At 37.9% G+C, this 13,752-nt stretch overlaps 1 long non-coding RNA gene across 2 annotated transcripts in view; it reads right to left on the bottom strand.

Annotated features, from left to right (window-relative positions):
- The window catches only part of LOC139700839 (uncharacterized), a 396,632-nt gene that overhangs the window by 315,245 nt on the left and 67,635 nt on the right, over window positions 1-13,752 (bottom strand). For both annotated transcript variants that reach the window (XR_011703894.1, XR_011703895.1), the window contains exon 2: window positions 11,161-11,261. This is a non-coding gene — a long non-coding RNA (uncharacterized lncRNA). The remainder of the gene's footprint in view (window positions 1-11,160; window positions 11,262-13,752) is intronic.

Genomic DNA, 13,752 nt, shown 5'->3' with positions numbered 1-13,752 from the left:
GATCTACAGATGTCAGTAGCTACTTGAAACATATCACTGTATTAGAAAGTAAACAATATTTAAACATATGTTTCTAGTTTGAAGACGCCAAGTTGTTCAGTATTTTTTGGCAGCCATCAATGGTGAACGTTTTCAGTGAATTTGTGAAAATGGAGAAAATTGGTCCCAATTATGTGATACAAAACTCTTATTTGAAAGGCCTCAATCCTACCAATATAAAAGCTGAACTGGATTCTACTCTGGGTGAGTCCATTCATTTTTTTAAATCAGAAAAATATTGGATGGCAGAGTTTAAACGAGGCCGTACGACCTGTCAAGACGAACCCCGCATTGGTCGACCTAAGGAGGTGACGACTCCAGAAACGGTCGAAGAAAATCCAAAAAGTGATACTGGTTGATCGTTGACTGAGAGTGCGCGAGCTAGCAGACATAGTAGGCCTTTCAAAAAGTGCGGTACATCGCATAATAATTTAAAACTTGGGCATGAGAAAGCTGCGTGCAAGATGGGTGCCGAGTTTGTTCACACTTAAGCAAAACCAGTGTCGTGAAGATGTTTCAAATTAGTGTTTAGCAAAATTTCACAGCAACAAAGCAGAACTTAAGCGCAATTTCATAACCATGGATGAAATATTGATCCATTAATTCACACCCGAGACAAAATAACAATCAAAACAATGGATTCAAAAGGGAGAACCGCCTCCAAAGAAGGCGAAGACCGTTTCATCTGCAGGTAAGGTCATGGCGTCGGTTTTTTGGGATGCGTGCGGGATTATTTTCATTGACTATCTTGAAAAAGGAAAAACTATCAACGGCAAGTATTATGCCAAATTATTGCAACGTTTAAGCGAAGAAATCAAGCAAAAGCGGCCGCATTTAGCTCAGAAGAAAGTGTTGTTTCATCATGACAATGCACCAGCTCACAAATCCGTTATTGCAACGGCCAAAATTCATTAATCGAAATTTGAATTGTTACCTCATGCACCCTACTCGCCAGATTTAGCCTCCTTGGATTATTTTCCGTGGCCAAAGATTTTCCAACCGTAAAGAAGTGATGTCGGCAGTTAATGGCTATTTTGAGGAGCAAGACAGCTCTTATTATAAAAAGGGTATCGAACTTATTGAACATTGCCGGGAAAAGTGTATAGAGTTGTAAAGAGATTATGTTGAAAAATAAATACATTTTTTCCAAAATTATTTTGTTTTCTTTATCGGGTTTGGTACTTCTGCGACCCCCCCCCCTTCTTGCTCACTGAATAATAACTAAGGCATACCACGGAAAAGGGAACACAAAAAATCTCGCTAATGTGCCTCTAAAAAAACTAAAAATGAAGTTTCAATTCGCAAAGGTTGGGCAAATACTTCTTCGTTTAAAAAAAATTACCCAAGCTATGTCGTTTGGCTATAATTTATTATAATTTTCACGTTAACATATTTATTTGCTTGTTTGATCACTTTATGGATTAGCGTATCCACCCTATACCCATGAGAATTATGTTTAGCATCATGAATGGAAGGAAAATAATATTTTCAAAAACATTTCTAGAAGTTGAATTTTCAAATAAAGAGTTATTCTTTGTATTTAAAAATACAGAGGATCTACTGTAGTGTATTCATAGCCATGAATAAGAATTAATATCCCCGATATTTTCTTTAGAATGGAATCGTCAAATCTTTCCAAATGACGACTTTTCCTTTAAATCTCACTGGGAAACATGAGACTTCGTCAATGTTTGTGACTTCAACTTATATCCAGATTCAGCCGTTCGATTTCCTCATTCGTAATACAATTTACAAGAATGAAGCCTCCCTGTCAAACGGACGTCTTTTATATATTATTGTGAGGATTTTCATTTCCTGGATATTCAATTTTAAGATGAAAGAGACGACATTCTTTCTTCTTTATTCCTCTATATGTTTCAAAAGTACTCTTGGAATTTACGCTCCATTTCCGCGTCCGCCACTTCCCGACGTTGATCGTAAACACATTTCTTTTTGACGGCTATCTCTCTTCTAATTCCACACTTTGAAAACTTTCCCGAGAGTTCCTGCATTGGAGAGAAGACGAGAGGAAGAGAAGGGAAGGGGGGGAGGAGACAGAGAGAGGGAGAGAGATGAATGGATGCGGAAATCTCATGACGTCCGCCTGAAGAAGCTAGGGTATTTTTAAAGTGTGAGCGAATCCTTAGGTAATTCAGAGAGCTTAACTCAAAAATGGGTGTGTGAACGACTGATTGACGTGTATGTAACATTCACTGTAAGAACGTTATGTTAAGAGAGAAAGGAAAATGATGGAATAGAGAAGAGACGCAAGAGACTATTCACCAATCCACTCGCAAGGAGGGAGACCATACGCCACGTCGCACTCCTAATTTCCGGGTTGAAATTTTTTCGAAGCGAAAGAAGCAAAGTATGAGGAGTCTTGTCCAATCAACTCTGCCGGAAAACGACTTAGGTTAATTGCAAATACGGATTATATCAGCTGTTTCTATCACATTGGGTTAGATGTTGAGCCAGTAACAGACGAACCCTGCTGACAAGCTAAGATAGCTCAAGGGTTAAATAGATATCTATCAATATTAGTTGAATACCATCCTGAGCAGGTTTTACCACCATCACAAGTACATGTCAATTCCCCCAAACTTAATAGTTGAAGCCATTGTACGTTGTTTGTCATTTTCGAAAAACATATCGTCAAGCTTCCCCTTTTTAAACATTCGAAATTGAAAGGAACACATACGGATGAAACACTTAAACTAAAAGTAGGTCATCTAATGTAAATGTCTTATATAACATACATAAGAAGAACTTAGAGATATGCATCATGATTAAAAATTTGTAGACCATCCAAATTATTAATTGAAATTTTGCGCAAATACTACCATTATGTGTAAATTATCGGCTGGTTTAAGGTTATTGGTGTTGTTATCGCAATATGAACTGGGAACCTTGTTCAAACCTGTTTACCACAAGATAAAGTGATGGTGGGTTTATTAATGTAAAAATGACTAAAAAAATTCTATATCTATAATTTTGAATTTAAAAAAAAAAATATTTTTTAACCTAAGATACCTATTGTTGAGAACTTCATATAATCATAATAAAGAAGGATTTTTTGAAATACACAAAATTTTGCAAAAGAAATTCTGTACCACGAAAAGTATTTCACAGGAAATTTGCATGCTAGTGGGCTATTCTTGTGATTGTCGCTTCCGAAATAAGAGAAAGGTTACCATGAGGGTTACCTATTGAGGGATTTTGGAACAAATTTTGAGTTTATCATAAAATATCTTGTACGCAAAACTGCCAAATCACAATATATCCGGTTATCTTAACCGTACAAACACCCGTAACCTCACGGACGGAGAACATCAAAAGTTATATACTAAATATCGCCAAAATTAAAAAAAATAATCCATTTATATATTTAGCTAATAAAAATCTCATCATATCTCGAAACAAGTTGAAATATTATTAGAATCGGTTTATTCGAAGCGGACATGTTTTTGGATATTAGAAAATACTTAGGTATAATAATAAATTAATGTTTTTACCCAGTTAACGTTCATTATGATAGTAATTATGAGAATTAATCGATGAATTAAATCTTAGTATGTGCAATAGCGTACGTACAAGTGGATATAGTATAACAGCGTGCATAGAGAGCTAGAGGAGTAGCATCGCAAAGGTAATATCGGAGTTAGGAAATATCATTATGATTTTTTTAGAAGGTTGGATCTTAAATCAACTCATTATATTATTCGCTGAAATTTTCTAAGTGAAATTAGTTTTATTTTCTGATTGTTCGGTATAATTTACGGCCAGAAGATTTTAAATATATCTTATTGACAGAATTATTGATTCGCATTTGTTTTAAATTTTCTCGTTTTAGTTCAAATAAACGTCGTTTTGGAATAAATACTAGCTAAAATATTCAGAGTCTAATAGCTTAATGATCAATAAAAGCAATACCTAATTTATATTGGCATTATATAGCACTTATGATGTACTGCTGTCCATATGAAATGCTAGCGAGTCATTTAAGCACCTGTAACACACGACATTTCCATGGCATGCGTGTTGGAATTCGAAAGAATGAAATAGGCAAGGAAAACGCTGGGTCACATATTAGTTGATAATTTATGACCCACCAAAATATGAAATTGCTCTACCGATAAAGGTCTACGGCTGGAGATTAATTGGCTAGAGCTCCCAAGAGAACAGTATTTGCCTCTGACTGCTCTATCGTATACGTCCAACTGTCTCTGACGCAAACAATGAATTTGGTTGTCCGTCAAAATAGACTATCTCTTTTGCGCTCGGATTGGAACGGCTCTCTTTGCTTCTGTTCGCTCCTGATTGTTACACCCTGAATAGTAATTATTCGAAATAGGGAACAACAAAAACTCCCGCTGCAATTCCATCCTTATGCCTTACGTGAATTCATTCCTTTAAAACAAGGTGAACGCAAAAAATTAAACGATCAAACTTGTATTATGTATTTAAAAATATTGATCGTCAAATTAGTGGTACCGGAACGGTAAGATACGCTAATTACTTCACCATTGCCAGCATGCAATCGTTTCTTTTGGAATTCAGAATGTGTAAATGTAGAATTGTGGTATTTTGTTCTACGTACTCCATTTCCTCACGATGTAAGAGGAGCCAGAAATAGTACCCATATTCCAGAATGTCGTTTTAAGGTATTTATATGCATACACATGTGTATATACATATACTTCACCTAATTTTAAATGTGAATGATTTCGTAATGTACCCGAAAATGGGTATGTTTCTCATGATTGTGAGGGCAACATTCACTCCACTTCCATAGGTAACTAATTCGTACCTCGGAACTTTTTTTGCGGGATATTTGTTACTGGTATGAGAATTACGGTTTGCAACTCGCAATTTCATAGTGATTCACAATATTTAGCAATGGTGATTGCATTCGCATTGGGGGAAAACGGGAGAATTCAGGAGAAATTAATCGAGAATTATTTGAGTTTATTCCTTTCATTTTCCTGCTTTATACTGAAAAAAATTCTTTTTATAAGATTTTGAAGATTTACCCGTGCTTTGCTCACTTATTTTCGAAAACTCCATGCATTCGTTTTAGTCTGCCGAAACCATTAGCCGCCCGGGCGTGACAGGTTGGGGTAAACTAGTTTAAACGTTTAACAAATTATGCAATTCCACTCCCTTAGTTTCCCTTCCATCTCTCACAACGATTCGTCCGTCCATTCCGGGCGCGAGCTCCCAACTCGGGAATGTCGTCTCCCTGTGGAATCACAGCAATCGCTTTGCCCTTTGTCTCCTGCCAACCAACAACCTCAGGACTAGAAATCAAACAAATGACATCTGCGAATAGATGTGACGTTATTCCCGAGCTTTTAAAGAATGAATCGGAACCTTTGAAAATTGCCATGACTCATAAAATTTTATGAGAAGGAATGATTTTTGGACGTGAGGGAAAGACATGTGGTTGAAAAAGAGGATAATGTTTTTCCCCGACCGTAGATAGCAGCTATATTTTTTTCATTCACAACCTTACTGAAATATTAAAGGGTAATTCAACCCCGGGGAGTGTAGGTTGGCCTCAATCTTACTCTGCCTGGTGCTGAGAATGGGGGATGGGCGTAAGGAAGGGAGATGGATTAGGAACTGGTTCGTGAGATAGATGGGGGGTGGCACCAAAATCAGCACCCAAATCTCACACCACAAGAGGCGCCTTCATCGTTCAGGTCCCTGTTAAACCAAGCTGAGTGGTTTAGTTTACGATGCGGTTAGCTCGCGCATGCACCAAAATTGACGTCTTTGACAACTACGCGGATGACATATCTCACTGTAACACCAACGCCAATTCGTCAAACTATCCTCAGACTGAGGTTATACATTTATGGTATTTGAGAATTTTTGTTAATAATAGAATTTAACCTTTCACCCTTTGCCCTGTCGCCGTATATATTGTGCATTTTATATTTTAGTTCCATACACTCCAGTAAGGGCGTGATAGTCCAGCAAATTCCAGCCCAGCGCTGGGGCGTTACCGGAAAACCCGGGTTCGATTCCCGGGGAGGTCTCTGGGTAACCGCAGATTAACCTGAGCTGTATGACTTTTCGGGTACCAAATCTTTCTCGGTGGCTACATAGTGGGCACATGGAAAGGAACCGGCCCCCCAACCTGATGTGTGAATTTCACGTACCACTGGGTATATTATTGAGTAAACTCTTCACTTAAGGTTCATTATCCCTGTTTATATATTCATACATATATATTTTTGAATTTTTTCTTCCTTTTAGGTTGCTACTACGACCTACCTAAGCTAACACTTCGAACTAATTTTGAAATCGTCATCACAATTGTTACTTAAGTATCTTAGGCTTAATTTAATGAATATCTTATCACCCTGGTTGCATGATTTCACTAAACATGGTGGTAGTACCTTCCTCTTGAATTCGCTGAGTGTCTCCAAATTATTTTGCAAGTCAGAATTGTTTTCTGTAATGTTTTTCATACATGGTTCGTGACAATCTGTTCGTGTGCTGTGAATACACCCGCTGCCATGTACCTTCCTGGTGATTTGTGACGGTATCATTTGCATACATGTAGATTACTTCAGATGGACATATAACAACACTAATTTACTTACTACATTTTTGTCATTCGTTAAGTTAGTTACACACTGTAGTAAATCCACGAATCGGCAATAATTTATTTCGATATGCTTACTCCTTATATTTAGGTCATTTTATGAAATGTACTCCTTAGATTTCTTTCACTTAGGTTTTTTTTTCATTCCCACCATTTTTCTGACAAAACAAAAATTGATATTTTAATGCTGCAGTGGTGTTTCTTTGAAATTAATTATACTTTTGTTCAAATGAGTGATAGTGTATGATATTCTCGGCGAGATTTTAAATGGAATAGCGATCCTTTTGCTCATGTCGAAATACAAAGGAGCAAAGCATTTTTAATACTCTAAAGTAATGCAGACCTAATGCTGTAGCGAAAAATTCCAAAGAAATATACTTTGACCAAATATAGAATAATACCGTTAATGGTGGGAAAATAGGCAAAGTAGTGGCATCATATATGCTTATGCATTATAAAATTTTCCACCATTGCTTCCACATCCAGTCCCGCAGTGAATCATTTTCCATTTTAATTATTTATTTTTCATTTCATTGCCATTATCGCAGAATTCTTTGCCGTTAAACGCGTTCCGATGTGGAATTTAGATGTGGATTCACCGCGCTAAAACAGTAACAGGAATGGTTTCCTACGTATTATGGGCAAAAGGATATTCTTTACTCTTCCTCATTTGCAATTCACTATCGGATTGACGGCTATTTGCACGGCGAAAAGCGTTGTTATCCGGCCATATTTATCTCAACTGTTGTCAGGTTGAATGAGATTTAAAAAAACCATGGGATTAACGAATTGTTTCGAGCGTGGGTTTTCACGCTCCTGGTGCACACTTAATTGATATGGAAGTGATGCACCCGGAATAAATTGCATTTATAGCTTTCGATTTCGTCCCAAACCTCTCGAACTGGATGCTAAACCCATGCATAATTGAAATGTTAGCGGGACGCAAAAACGAAAAAAAAATTTACCTTCCTCAAAATTTAGCAAACCTTCCAATTGAAATTAACCGTTTTTTTCCGTCGAATGATAAGGATCTTAACAAAAAGGAATAACCGGGAAAACTGAACGTTTAATTGGTAATTTCGCCGATTATCTGCAAAGGACATGGTTCCGGTTTCTTGTAATGGCCCCCCCGCAACCCTTCTCAACAAATTATCCCAAACTTACCCTCGCCCAAGCCCCAATTCCACAATCCCCACTAATGGGAGCCGACAGTGAGCATCAGGCCACGGCTAATTTAGCAATTGGGGAAGGGAGAGGCTGAACAGCGTCGCGAACGGTGGAGAGGTTTCGCTCTGCGCCTGAGTGACATCCGGGTGAGAACCCCTAACCTGGACGCCGCGTCAACTGATTGAAACTTCGTCAGTCGTCCGTAATTCGGTTAAAACTCTTTCGACGGTTCCAGCCTCCGCTCGGAAGTTTCGAAAGTTTTTGGGGTCCACTTCCAGAGACGCGGCACTCTAAAGGATTAAATGATCTAATCACCTGTTCCATAGTATCCGGCAATTAACGGAATAAAGGGCAAGCCGTCACCTGTTCACCAACGTCAACGGCCATACAAACTTGACCACTAATTTGAGCGTTATCGGTCGGTTGCGTTAAAAGTTCCGTGCGTGAGGAGAGATGCATGTTCAATTAGGATTGCATCAAAACGTGGTACGATTGGAATTCAATTTTAGAACCTGAAAAAAAACTCCTTTGTTCTCAAAATTATAATTTTCATAATTCATTTACAATGCTCTTTTTTCAGATAAAAAAACCATAAACACAGTCATCAACCCGAAGGTCGGTTTAGTAGGTGATGGTAGAATTCACCCAGTACTAAGCCCTATTTGCCGTGTGAAATTCACACATCAGGGTAAGGGGGCCAGTTCCTTTCCCTGTGCCGGTTATGGTTTCCCAGGAAGATATGGTACCCTGCAGCTTGGGTAGAGCTGCAGGTGCCCAGAGTGCTTTGCCCGGGACTCGAACCCGGGACCCTCGTCCAATGCTCTACCCCCTGGATTATCACGACCCACTATTTTTTTTAAAGATATGAATGCTTAAATTTTATGAACGGCCCGATATAAATAAATCTTAACACGATATTCAATTCCCCCACCCCTCAAATTACATAGCTCAACTTAATTCCTTCATAATGTGGAAAATGAAATTTAAGCGTGTGATCAAAAGGGAGAAAATTTTAAGAGATCGTATAATTGAAACTTCTTTTTCCCCACTCGAAATGAATATAAACCCCACTAGTCATTCTAGGCAAATTAAAAAAATATGATCTTGACCCTGGAGCCTGAACAACTGAAGCTTTAAGGAACTAAACAAACAAATCACAAAATGACTTTGAAAGAGAACTTTCTTGAACAAATGATCGAATTTAAATTGTAAATTCAACCCAATCGGTTCCTTTGAAAAAAAAGTAATTTAAAAAAGTAAGTACTTTTGGTCATGGTAATTTTTCAATCGGATCTAAAATTAGCCACCTACAATTACACCGAAATTATTCTAGAGAAAATATAGAGGGTATTTAAACTAATGAACCAATATTTATGAGGAAATAATATTTATAACATTTTATAAGTTGGCACGGAGTTCATGGATATTACGACATTATCCAAGCAATAACTCTGCACATATCTGAAGCCTGCACAAATGCGCCCAAATGCATTTGCGCAATGTAAACGTGATAAACGGCCGCGTGTAGGCAACACTAAATGGATGGAGTCAAAAGAGGTTCAGAGTTCGCTCCAGGGAATCGGACTGACGTGATTGATTTGTATTGGTACTCTCTCCGGAGTTTCAAATTGATTTCCAGAGAGGGATGCCATGTAATTTCTCCTTCCAATAACGGTTCTTACTCGCATCGCCGAGCCAAGGAGACTATAAACACGTCGCAGTCGATCGGTAATTCCTAACAGCGGAAAACGTCTTGGTGCATTTCCATTCAAAGAAAGAAGAAGCACACTTAATCCCGAGTGTAGATCCTCTCCTCAGCGATACAAAATCACAAGAATGTCCCTCAAAAGACTAAGAGCTACAGAAACGTCTTAAAACATGAAACGCAGGGGAAAAAGTATCTACAATTTTTTTCGGTCCAATAGAATTGACAGGCTTAACTTCTAGAGATTGAAAAAGTTTTTGTACTAAAACTGAATATGGAATCCAGACAAATATTCTTTTTTCTCTCTCATAATTCAAACAACAAATACTTGGTACCTTCAAGCTCCAGGGCATTCCTATTCTTTTATCGGGGCTGGGAAGAGAAAGAAATATATTTTCATCGACCTTAAAACATACGGTCAATCTTTATGAACATTAGGCATAAATGGTTGCAAGTTACAGTAAATGGAGCTTGAACCTCTTCTACCAAAGTGAGAAGCGCGTTAAATATTTAAATCGACGCCGTTTAGTGATTAGGAAACGCTTGTGATATCCGTTTGCACCGCTTGCGTTTTTTAATTTCCATCGAAAATCATTGTCAATGAAGTGATACCTAACAGTGATGGTTTTAAGAACGTGAAAAATATGCATTAATTGGCAATTAAGTTCAAAGAAGGCCAAACATACGTGTGGCATCCAACCCAGGAAACCTTGGTTACGGGCTAGCCGGTATTTCCAGTGAGCAAGAGGGACCCTAGTTAAAGCGTTCTCGATGGCCATGTGATAATGGGTTCGACGTTGGAAAAGAAGGTATGCCTACAGAAAGATTATATTGAGAAGTAACAGGAGTTTTCATCTTTCTGATAAGCAGTTGGTTAATTAATATGAGGAGACCATAGACCTTAAAGGCAGCAAGGAGTATCAGCAGAATCCTTGGGTTAAAAGTTTCAGGCTTAACTTTGTGGAATCCCTTCATGATGAGGGTAAAAAATAAGAGAAACTTTACACTTCCACACACTTTTATTGTATTACGACCATAGTTTCGATGCTGTTCATCATCATCAGGTATCCTTGGGGACTGAATAAAATAACATTTTCTCCAGTCGGACAAATTAACTCCACTGTAATACGCGATGTTAGTCACCACTACATGATGAGTTGACAGAGACTGTTCTTAATTCACAATTTTGCGTAATAATAAGTGTGGGGATAAATCTTCTGTGATAAATTAAGATCTCTATTGTTACATTATCATTCCAATGATATCTCTACGTCTTGATAATCTCTCTGGTTTTACTAAAAATATTTAATTCGCGAAAGCCGGTTTTGAACAGTTGTCGGCTACTAACCGCAATGTCCAGGCACGAATCTAATTCAATCTGGGCACCCCAAACGTTCCCCAAGCCCTCTGATATTACGGTCACCATATTTTCCTGTAAAGGCGAGGGTGACAGAGTGATAGGATATTGTCCCTTTAACCTTTCGCCGCTATCACACGCCTTTAGTCTCAGCACGTGGTAAGCACCACCCTCACCAAGCAAACTAAACTTTGGCTGATTTCTGGTTGGGCTTCTATCCCAACACCGCAATACCGCGCTAGATTGAAATTGATATTGGACAGCGTAATTGAAACTTACCAAGGAAGAGGACAAGTTGAAATACCGGCGATCGCCGTTCCGTAACTTCAATTAACTTCACGAACGCCAGACGATCTTACTGCTCGATTTGTAGCTGAGATCTGTAAAGGAGACAAGTTATGAAAAAATTGTAAAAATGAAAAAATGAACAAGTAAATTAATTTAAGAGCACATAATAGGAGGATAATACATTCCACATTCGATTAAGTGAAAGCTACTAAGGCTAAGAAATTGAAATGGGCACCTGAAAAACGTCAAGTGATGTCAGATCTTTGAAATAACGGATCAACGCATCAGTGACAAAGATAGACTACACATAATTTAGAATTAATGGTATTATAAATTTCTTCTCAGTTATGTTTATGACATAAAGTGCCATAAAAACAATTTGAAAACGTGTAACAGATGAAATTCACGCCGTGGGGCAAAAATGCTCGCTAAAAGACGATCGCACTGTAAAAAACTGAATTGATTGGTCATTGCAATGAGCATCAAAGCCATAAGATTACAAAAAAAAACCTTCCATTCAGTTCCATTCGTAATTGCTCTCATGACGGTCAAGGATAGCCTATAAATAGAAACATGTAAGGTATATGTCAGACAGTACTGTTGTGGTATCTCCCACAGTTTCTAGGAATATGTCAGTATGTTACTCCAAACAATTGAGTACGTTAACAGCATAAACTAAGGTTAATATTTTACCTGATTTTAGTCCTCAAACAAGCATTGGTAATAAACATCGGCCATCAGTACGTTGTCTCCGTATTTTTTTCCATGAGGTTCCTTATTTTCTCCGATTTTATTAATGAGGAAAAGGCAAAAATACTAGTTCAAGGTAATCCTTCATCTACATGAGCATAAGTGTAACTCGTCATGGAAGATGTGCGATCGGCACCAAGCGAAGGAAAGCTCAAGCTAAGAAACCGTTCACGAGGAATAGGTAACTACTATGTTCATGTACCTGAAATTGTAAATAAGGAAGCGATTCGTCAAAAAGGTTTGCTTGAAGCATGACACTCCACGTATCAGAGATATGGAACATTGGAGAAGAGGATGCGTAAAGAATGAAAGCATTTTAATTATGGTGCTGGAGGAGAATGCTCAAGAAAAAATGGAAAGGCTAAGCGAGTACACAAACGTAAGATGAGAAAAGGAAATTACATAAATATAAATACTAAAGCACAATAGATTAATGCAACAATTTCAGAGTGTAAAAATCATTCGCCTTGACCGAAATCCCAAGTCAAGGCGAATGATTTTTACACTCTGAAATTTTTGCATTGAAATGCACATTAGGATGACTCCGTTTAAAGTTACTGCTGCGGCATCTCCCGCAGTTTCTTTGGCACAATGGATTAGTCAGAGAATTATTGGTAGCAAAATATGAAGGGAGAATCCCGCGAGGAAGACCAAGAGACAAAGGAAATTAAAAAAAAATAAAGTGGTACGTCAAACAGAGATTATATGAGGTGGTTAATGATTTAAGAATTAATAAAGAGGGGTCGAGAGGGTGCAGTAGCTATTGTACTCGCTTCCCATTAAGAAGGCCCGGGTTCAAATCTCGGTGGTGTTAAATATTTTTCAGTGGTATCTTATTGAGTGGAAATCCCTACTTGAGGTGCTTTGTGGAGGGCACTTTGAGTGAGTACGCCGTCCGTCGGATGGGACGTTTAGCTGCGGACCCCTTGGCGCCTTCCGCAAAGAGTAGGCTAATACCGACGCCGGGTTTCTCTCCACCCTTCATCCTTTCCTATCCTTCCCTAATGGCGCAAATGACCTCAGCAGTTGGTCGGCTCCCTATAAATACTACTATTACTGAATAAAGAAGAATGAACGGGTGGAATAATTAAAACTTTGGATTGAAATACTGATGATAAAGTTGGAAAAAGGTGAAATGCCAATTAACAATACCACTTTCTCTAAAATTCTCAACATGCCCAAGTAAAGTAGGGTCCTGCGTTAAATTTTTATATAGAATTACATTTAAACCCATCGTAATTTTTGAACAAATGAATGTCAAACTTCTTAGTTGGAATCAAATAATTATATTTGATTATTCGAGGGTCACGAAAAGGAAAAAGTTTTTATCAACCTCGAAAAATTAGAAAAGTTAAAGAAGTACGGTTACCTGTAAAGTAGTACGATAAAATTATCAATGAAATGGCAATTTCATTCCTGCTACCATGACTTGGCGGGATGCGTGGGAAGAAAAAAAGGTATTTTTACGAGCTAGCTCGTGCAAAAATATTGAAAACCTAAAAGTCGAAATAAAAATGAGCTGATGGCGGTAGCAATAGAAGCATCCCATGGTGTAACACCATAATAAGCCCATAATAATCAAAGTAACATAAATGATGTTGATGAATATATAATGCAAGCGATAAATTGGCGCGAAAACTATTCCGTAACAATTAGGCCAAGTTTACTTCGCCACCAAGCTTTGTAGAAGGAAGGAGCATGAAACTTTGTGACTGAAATAAGTGAAGTTCTTCTTGACGGTTGCTAGACTGTCAAGAGAAAAAAATATATATCTTTCAAAATGCAATTCTAAGCAAAGCTTTCTAAGTCAGGGCTGCTTAACGTCGTCTTTGA

This window comes from Hetaerina americana, unplaced genomic scaffold, assembly GCF_022747635.1.
Source record: "Hetaerina americana unplaced genomic scaffold, ioHetAmer1.1.p SCAF_11, whole genome shotgun sequence".
Classification (NCBI taxonomy): Eukaryota; Metazoa; Arthropoda; class Insecta; order Odonata; family Calopterygidae; genus Hetaerina; species Hetaerina americana.
The sequence above is the reverse complement of the archived record's forward strand: the minus strand, read 5'-3'. Positions and strand labels throughout refer to the sequence as shown.